Raw genomic sequence first — 9,717 nt, forward strand, 5'->3', positions numbered from 1 at the left:
GCGCGGGGGAGCGTACCTATGTTCCCCGGGTCCTATGTTCCCCGTTTTTGTGGGACCGGGGAACATAGAACCCTTCCTAACCTCCCCCAGACCCTAACCTCTCCCACCCCTCACGCCTAAACCTAAGGTCAGCATTGCGGGTGGTCGGCATAGCGGATAGACACCCCAAATGTTACAGGGAGTGTTAAAAACGGGGAACATAGGACCCGGGGAACATAGGACCCGGGGAACATAGGGATGACCCCGTGCGCGGCCCACAGCGCAAATCATGTTCATTTTGCCACCCGTTGCTATGTGGATATCTAGCGGAAAGCTCTTGTTTTAATTCCTATGTGGAGGAAACGAGCAGCAGGGGCCAGATTTATAAACCATGCGTACGCATGGAAAGTATACTTACACCACTATTCACGCAAGTTTCCGAATGTAGGCTATAAACATCCACGAGCGGTGAGATTGTGTGCACCAGTACGCATCTTTCATACCATGCGTACCAGCGTAGGCTGTTTTTGGCATTTCGGGAGACACATCGGACCAGGGAACATAGCGGGGAACATAGGACCCTTTTTCATAGAAAGGGTTCTATGTTCCCCGGTCCCACAAAAACGGGGAACATAGGACCTGGGGAACATAGGTACGCTCCCCAAGTCGAACACCCCCGCAGCACACTCACTGCTGCTTTTCTTCTTCTGCAGTTTTGTTTAACAGCGGTTTGTAAACAAATTAAAACATGCATTAGCCCCACCCACACAAACTGCTCAAATGACCCAGCCCTTCAAATTACTTATTTTATTGTTAATATTGTTAGCCTATTAGCCTACTATCTTGCACATTGTGGAGTTAGAGGGAGCACCAACAACATCTTTGAACAACACGTCTTTATTTTAATTTTGTTGGGCTCCACAATCATTTCGAGGATTCGAGGCAACCCATTTAGCAGCATCTGAGAGAGGTGCCTGTCTGAACGAGGTTCAGCTGCCTGAACGTGAACTGGAAGTGAAATCAAGTTCGGAGTGGCGGACCTTATGATTTCTTGTATATTCACGGATGGATACACAGGCTTACATCTCTTGGCCAAGATCTATGTTCAATACATCATATCAGACGACTTCTTCTGACTCCTGGCTCCATCATTTCATTTCAACTGGTTTCCTTCAAGTGGTTCACTGTTTACCTTTTGGCTGTGGAATTTCATTCTCTATCAATTGGCGTCACAAACAGGATAATAACAATAAAATAACAATGGCTTTGAATTCTCCTGAGCTGGATCTCACACTCTCTCGCCTCTATTTCCCCCTCTGTCTGCTCTGTGCAAGACTCAAATATTAAGTACAGGATCAATCCAGCCAGGACTGCTTCAAAGGACAGGCAAACACAATATTTGTATGCTGCTGATTGTTTGTCCAAATCACAAATTACACTGTATGATGTCATGTTTGTATGTGTGTTCATAAAAAAAAAAATCTTGTGTGCCAACTATTTGTGGTACAACAGCTCTCTAATGGTGACAATAAAAATGAATCAACACATTGATTTTACCAAAATCATGCCCAAAAAAGGCGGAGCAACAGGAAACGGAGGAGAACGTGACATTCTGGAATTGAAAGAGAACGTAACTTGCGACAAGATTGCTGTTTGCTGCAGTCGAGAAAAGACCTGGGTCTGTCCAATTCTCAAGTGAGCTTTTCAAAAGAAAAGAAAACTAGCGGTGAGTAACAGCAGATCATATTTACCGTGTTTAAACAGAGCAAGAAAGAACATAAACTTGAGCTGTCAGCCGATCCAGATAGGCCTAATGGAATGGAATTCGGTTTCTACTGTATCTTAGAGATTTCAACTGAAGTGTATAGTGTACATCCAAAAATTAAGAGACTCCACTTGCTTTCAGACACTCATAAAGTGAAAAAGAGGAGATAGTGGACAGCTGCTGCTCCGTCTCTTGTAATGTCCTCTTACTTCTTACTTGCAGTTGGCCTGGGCAGTGCCAATCACATTGTTCACCAGAGAGGCGAATTTCAATAAGTTGAGACTTTCTCCAAGGCTGTCGGGCTCTGGAGCAGTGTTGACAAACATCAAAGTTTTGCTTTTTCCTCCCAAGCAGCTCTGCAGGAGGTTGGTGAGCTTGGAGTTCCGGTATGGGATGTAGCTCTCCTTGTTGGCCAGGGCGGTCATGACGGTGCTCAGGTGGGTGAGCGAGGTGTTGATGGCGTTCATCTCTTTCAAACGCTCACCCTGTGTTGTAGAATGGAATGACTGACTCTTCTCCATGCGCTCTGTACCGGCCAGGTCCACCAGGCAGAGAGTGGACTTGCAGGCCACCACGCCCCTGCCGGTGTTGGCTCCTTCTATGTCGAGCTGGAAGACCGAGTGAGAGCGAGAGGAGCACTCGTTTTGGTTGGTCTGAGCTGTGGAGCGATTGTGATTGGCCAAGTCGATGAAGCCGAGAACCTGATCGACGGAGATGACCTTCTCGTAGGTGAGGTTGGTGACAGTCATTTTGTTGTTGGCCAACTTGCGGATCTCGTGCTCCGGCCTTTCGTTGGCCTTGCCGGTGTACAGGAGGTCCCGCAGGGTCTCATTGTAGATCTCCACAAAGCTCGCTGTGAAGGTGAACTGCCAGCCCTGCTCTCCAAGTTTCTCTGAGGCCTTGAAGATCTGCTTCATGGCTCTGGGAATGACCCCTCTGGCCTCCTCCACATCGCCTCCTTCCATAGTGAAGGTTTTGCCGCTTCCTGTCTGGCCATAAGCGAAGCAGCAGACGTTGTAGCCGTCCAGTGCCGACTGCACCAGCAGGGAGATCTCCTGGAAGACCTCCTCCTGGGACGCATGAGGGCCGAACACGTGGTCAAAACTGAAGTTGTAGTTCGTCTGTGTGTCTCCATGTAGGCCAACGTGAGACTCCTCTGTCTTAGTCTCTCCCCAGACTCAAATATTACGTTGAATCGCTGTGCTCCGCATACTACATATATGAGTCTGTGCCGCTTCACAGCCACTGCGGGGGTTTGAGGGCGCGTCTAGGGGGGTGAAATTGAATGAGTGACAGGTCGTAGCACCAATGAGAGAGTCGTTCGAAAAATGGGCTGCGCCTCCCGTGTCATCACTATTTACATATGCTCCACAACAAAAATGGCTGAGGTAGCATTAGCAACGTTAGCAACAGTGAGGACACCGTCAAAGTTTGTTGATATATGCCGAGTATGTGGTGACTGTACGAATAAGGAAATAAGCGTAACTTATTTCAGGGCAAACATCTCTTGAAGCCAAATTATACAATTGCCCTCGAATAAATATGTGGACCTGTTCGCTACGAAGACAAGAAGCCGCGCTCCATTTGTAGACCATGTTGCTCAATCTTGGTAAAGTATTATAAGCTATATTGTGAGCTTGCTAGACTTCGTAGCTTAATCAGCGAAAAAAGCAATGCGAATGCAAGTTTAACAGGAAGACATAAAAGGTGTGCGCCTTCAATCCCGACTCAAGAATCAAAGAGAAGAACTGCCTCACATAATGATGGTAACGATAATGGAGGGAGAACGGCAACGTGTGATAAAGGAACTCAAATGGACATGCCGCCGGCTAATCGTAATCCGAGACGTGGTTTTTTCCCAATTAAACCTGGGCCAGTTTCTACAGTCTCCGTGCCAGCAGTGGATCTCCCAGTGCCAGCAGTTACTGCTCAATCAAAAGTAGTTAAGGTAAGGCAATTCTCACTTATTAACGTTAGGTCTTTTCACTCCAGTAGTTCATATTTTCGTTTTATAATAAAAAATAATGCCAGGTGGTTGTCAAAACTGTTTCTAGACTACACACATGTCCATTTTGGCTAGCCATGCTGTCAGAATTGAACTTTTAAATATTGTTATATGCAAGATCACTGCACCTAAAATTATGTCCAATAAAAGTGTTATGAGACTTTGGAAAGGGCTAGTAGCCAGCAACTATAGTAATAGCCTACTTCACTGATTATAAGGGAAACATTTACATTGAAATAAAAAAAACGATTCTATCCTCTCTCTCTCTCTCTCAGCTTGCGAGCCATGAAAGTGGGATCCTGGAAGATAACTGCACCAACCAGTCCACAAAGCATCCATGTTTACCTGTGGTTATGCAGACCTGCAGCAACACATGTATGTCAAATTTTTCCCTGTATCTTATCTTACTTTTTTCAAAGAGTCACAATGTAGTTTGATTTTAAATTGTATTAAAACAAATCTCTCTCTCTCTCTCTCTCTCTCTGTCTGCTTCAGCTTGTGGGCCATGAAAGTGGGGTCCTAGAAGATAACCGCACCAACCAGCCCACAAAGCCAGTCCATGCGCCATGTTTACCTGTGGTTATGCAGAGACCTGCAGCAACACAGGTATGTCACATTTCTCTCTGTATTTTATCTACTTTTTTCAAAGAGCCACAATGTAGTTTGATTTAAAATTGTATTAAAAACATTATTATATTTTTTCTCTCTGTCTGTTTCAGCTTGCGGGCCATGAAAGTGGGATCCTAGAAGATAACTGCACCAACCAGTCCACAAAGCCAGTCCATGCGCCATGTTTACCTGTGATTATGCAGAGCCCTGCAGCAACACAGGTATGTCACATTTCTCCCTGTATCTTATCTACAATTTGTCAAAGAATCAAAATTTAGATTGACAATAAAAAAAATAGATCTATTCTATCCTCTCTCCCCCCTCTCTCTCTCTCAGCTTGCGAGCCATGAAAGTGGGATCCTGGAAGATAACTGCACCAACCAGTCCGCAAAGCCTCCATGTTTACCTGTGGTTATGCAGAGACCTGCAGTAACACATGTATGTCTAATTATATTGCATCACGGCAGACTGATGCTGGGGCTATCTAAGCAGATGAGGGAGTATATCACAAATGTAGACATGTGCAGGAGAGTTCAACTTTTTCATCTTTTTGATAAAGAAAAGACCGATCCTGTTCTGCCAGGCCATGATTGCTGTGACCTGTGGGGAAGCATGTAACGGCCAAGCTAGCCCGCTCGAGACACGCGTCAGAGGTCGTTCCACAGAGGGAACGAATGTCTACCCAGGAACAAAAACACACACTGAAAGAAAAGATGAATGCATTAGGCAATGAGTGGAAGTCTGAAGAAGCATATTCCTTTATGTCTGTTTATTCAGCAGAGTCATCACATGAATCAAATCACATCATTTCAGAAGAAGTGCTGGAGGAATGCAATAGACTTCACATTAGAGGACATTCTGTGCAAAATACAGGTTAGAAATATACAGCAAGCAAGATTGATTTTGTTAGTCATCCAAGAGGTATTTGGGGACATGTATACTGTGTCAGATGATAATAATTAATACTTTGATGCACTTGAGCTTTTTGAAACCTTAGAACTTGAGGAAAGACGTTTACACTGTTTTCTCCTGTGAATTTGTGCTTCCTGCAGAGCATGTGAAGTGTAAAATAATTGTATTCATACTTTGATGCACTTGAGCATTTTGAAACCTTAGAACTTGAGGAAAGACGTTTACACTGTTTTCTCCTGTGAATTTGTGCTTCCTCATGCCTAATGCAGATGTTGCTATAACAACTCGAAGCACAGTTGTTTTTTGATGTGATCGGGGGTTTCAGAATGAAACATTTCAAAAAGTCTGTTCTCAGTGGTGTCTGGAGCTCCAACAGGGCACACAGACTTTTCTTTCAATGTTGCCTTGAACACTTCATAATAAAGGAGTGAGCAGTCTGCAATAATTTTGCAATAGATAACAGTCCTTTCTGTATTCTTCCCTTTAGTATCAAGTTATTTGATTAGCCATGAAAATGTGTTGACAGGGTCAACGGACACCTTTTTAACAGCAAGGCGTATATTATTGCGATTAGTGCGTTTTATTACTTCGATGCAGTCATTCATTCCTAGGGACTTCTTAATACTTTCTCTTGTAGATTTGCAGGCTGTCGCAGTGGTGGCTAGGACAGGAACCTTCACAGGCAGCAAAGAACGTAGTTCACCAATGAGACTACACCACTTCCGGAATGGGTCACATTTCCCCTTGGCTGAACCCCTATAAAGACAATGAGAAAAAGCAGTCAGTGAAGTCTATTTTATTTGGGAAAGATGCCATAATTTTTCAATTGGGTTAGGGTTAGTTTGTGAAGCTACTACTTGTTAGATGTGGACATCACTGTAGTCCACATCTAACAAATTTAAATATTTTATGGCACTGTGTTGCCTGTTTTTGCTATTTTAATATTGTGAAGCACTTTGTGATCTTGTATCTGTGAAATATGTTATACAATACAAATAAACAACTAACAAAGGGAAGATATGTTCCTCTTGCTCCCATCATACCTCTCTTACACACACCCATTTTTTGTGAGGAACGTTTTGGCTCAAATGTAATGACATAGTTCCTTATTATCAGGGGTGTAGTGGAAAATACACAGGTGAGTAAACTATGTGAGTAGTTTAACTACCTTGTTTCCCCTCATTGATAGCCTATATGAAAATAGTGGAATTGGTTGGCTATTAAAACTGCCTCATTTCAAAGGTGTGTAAACTGCATTTACCCTCCACTATGCCCATATTATGCCTAATCAGCTGTCATATTTACAAGATACGGTAAAATTGATTATTTATAGATGAAGGCATTCACGTTATACACTTACCACAGGATCATGGTGTGACCATCTACAGCCAGTCCAATGACACGTCTGCAGCGTTTGGAGAGCAGCTCTCCACGTCTCGTTTCCAAGGAATGTCTCCGGTGAACCGAAAACCACGTTGAATTGGCCGCTCATGATCAACTCATCAACTTCGGGACTTTTGCCGGCATAGGCCGCTTTGATGCCTCTCTCGTTTAGGAAAGCGACCTGCTCCTCCATGATGGAAATTAGTGGGCACACCACCAGCACTATATTGCAATCTTCTGACCATAGTCGCGGGTAGTCCTTTGCCAAAACTTGGCATAACGTCGGCCATGCTTGGTAAATAAGCCTTTTGTCATAACCTGTTGGCAGACAGGCAAGGACGTCGCGATGGGATACCAGGTATTTCAAACACAGATGCTGTAGATCTTTCAGTTCTACGATAGAATGCAAACTGCAAACTTCTAGCAGTGCACGTTGCAAAATATTGTCTTCCACTTGCATGATATAGAATGGGTTATGGGTTATGTTAAGTAGTTAGCGAATCCACGATATTTGTTTTGTTTTTTTAAGAGCATGCTGCAGGCTTCCTGGTGGGATGGGCGCTGGGCGGTCTCAGGGTGGGTTGACCTCGCGTCACCGTAAAGTCATTGCTGATTGGACAGGACTGTAGCCATCACTGGCATATGACTGGTCAAGTGAACGGTTCCCTCCCATAACCAGCCAGCGGGGGTGAAGCGTTCCAGACCCAGAGAGAGCTCTGCAGCATGCAGTAACGTAGTGTATCAGCGTAAGAACTCTCATGGGTCTGGCGTCGAGACTACCTCTGTCTTGACAAGGGTCAGCGCCTTGTTATCAATAGCGGAGAGCTGGAGGTGATCGCTGGTGCCTCCACCCACCAGGGGGCGCACTCTACAGAAGACCACGATGTTTCCTTTGAGCTCCTGGATTTTATTGTGGAGGCGGCGACACTCCATCTCGCCGGCATGAAGGTCATCTTTGAGCTTCTTTGTGGTCTCCGTCAGAGAGAGCTGGATGTGATCATCGCTGATGACCATGATGTTTCCTTTCAGCTCCTGGATGGTATTGTGGAGTTGGCTGCGCTCCAGCTCGCCAGCATCAAGCCCGTGTTGAAGCTTCTCCACGGTCGCCTCAGAGGCCTTCAGGGCGGTCTGATCTTGGGCCAGAGTCGCCTCCAGCCGCAAGACGGACACATGTTAAGGGAACGAGTGCCGTGAGAGGTTGGAGCTCCCTCTGCAGGTTCTTTCTGAGCCTCTCTGTGCGGTTGTGCTTGTGTTTGAGGTTGGTCATGTTCCTCTTGAGGACATTGTTTTCACTGGTCAGCTGCTCCCTGACTCCCTTCAGCACCTGCAGCTCCTCCGTGAGGTTCGTCAGGTTCCTCTTGAGGACATTGTTTTCACTGGTCAGCTGCTCCCTGACTCCCTTCAGCACCTGCAGCTCCTCCGTGAGGTTCGTCAGGTTCCTCTTGAGGACATTGTTTTCACATGTCAGCTGCTCCCTGACTCCCTTCAGCACCTGCAGCTCCTCCCTGTCCTCTCTGTTCTGTGCCCTCTCCCTCGCCAGCTCGCTCTCCAAATCTGCAGTTTTTATTTCTGTTTGGGCCAGCGATGCCTTCAGCACTAAGATCTTCTGGTTGGACGATTGGAGCTGCGTCAGGCGGGCAGGCCGCCGGGAAGCCCCGCCTCCACATCAGATTACATGTCTTGACGCACATTAGATTACATGTCTTGATGCACACTGGAAGGCCATTCTGTAGACTCAACCTATCTGTTATTCTGGCCCTGTAGAGAGCACCGTGGCACGGTGACAGGGCACAGTGTGCGATAGAGAGGAGCTGCAAATGTATGCTACAAGTTATCTAAATACGTCTGTCTGTGTATGTACACAGGTCATCTAAATATGAAGTATGTCTGTGTCATAAGTAACTAAAATGGAAATGTATATGAATATATGAATAACTAGTGATTGTCCAAATAAAGGCTAATGTGATGTAAATTTTCTCTATCAATGAAAAAGGGTCTAGTCCTATGTTCCCCGCTTTTCCCAAATAGGGTCCTATGTTCCCCGCTATGTTCCCTGGTCCGATGTTTCTCCCGAAATGCCAAAAACAGCCTACCTCATATGATCGCATGATTCAATCAATGCATATGGGCGCAGACAACACTCTCCGTAACATTTGGAAAGGGCCTGCCGACTAGGTCATCTTTTTTTCCCACCATCATTTCTGAGTTCTGTCTGTACAATTTACTGCCGTCAAAAAAACGTTTTCTCCTGCAGCGCAGGGAGAGACAAAAGATCCAGACACCTGAGTCGGGGCGGACATTAAATCATATGTTACCCTGCTGCAAGTAAACATTATTATTCTAAGAAATAGTATTTTTCTCCTCTTAGCCTACATGTGTTAATGCTTGTAAGCCCCGCTGTTGCGGGCATGTAGGCTATGTTAAAGCATACAATGTCAAGCTTTATTGGGTTTAAAGGCCCGCTCATGTGCTCCGCCCCATAGAGGCATGTCGTAATAGGGATGAAGGCGCAGACAACACTCACATAATATTTAAAAAAGGCCTGGTAATCCCCGAGACAGAACTCAAAAATTATGGTGGGAAAAAAAATGGCCTAGTCGGCAGGCCCTTTCCAAATGTTACGGAGAGTGTTGTCTTTTGATTGAATCATGCGATCATATGAGGTAGGCTGTTTTTGGCATTTTGGGAGACACATCGGACCAGGGAACATAGCGGGGAACATAGGACCCTATTTGGGAAAAGCGGAGAACATAGAAAGGGTTCTATGTTCCCCGGTCCCACAAAAACGGGGAACATAGGACCCGGGGAACATAGGACCCGGGGAACATAGGGATGACCCCCTTGAAACAAGCGATTGAGACATGAAGTGAGAAGTAGAGTCATTTTCCCATTCACTTCTATACAATCAGACTTCTTTTGCAACCATACACTGACTTTTTTGTACCAGGCTGTAAACATGTTTATATCTCTGCTATAAAGTTGGACATTATAACATGCAGGGATGAACTCGCTTTTGGAGCCAGCCTCAAGTGGCCATTCGAGGAATTGACGAATGACCATTTTT

The 9,717-nt window shown here is 45.3% G+C and overlaps 1 long non-coding RNA gene across 2 annotated transcripts; it reads left to right on the forward strand.

Moving 5' to 3' along the window:
• Positions 1–4,040: 4,040 nt before the first annotated feature.
• Positions 4,041–4,851, forward strand: LOC310800304. 2 transcript variants are annotated; one of them, XR_014553867.1, is made up of 4 exons: positions 4,041–4,124; positions 4,245–4,355; positions 4,469–4,579; positions 4,657–4,851. It is a non-coding gene; the product is annotated as an uncharacterized lncRNA (long non-coding RNA). The 2 variants fall into 2 exon arrangements; XR_014553868.1 differs by having other exon boundaries at positions 4,695–4,851.
• The last annotated feature ends 4,866 nt before the right edge of the window (positions 4,852–9,717 follow it).

The sequence above is a fragment of the Poromitra crassiceps genome (assembly GCF_964638095.1).
Source record: "Poromitra crassiceps genome assembly, chromosome: 30".
NCBI lineage: Eukaryota > Metazoa > Chordata > Actinopteri > Beryciformes > Melamphaidae > Poromitra > Poromitra crassiceps.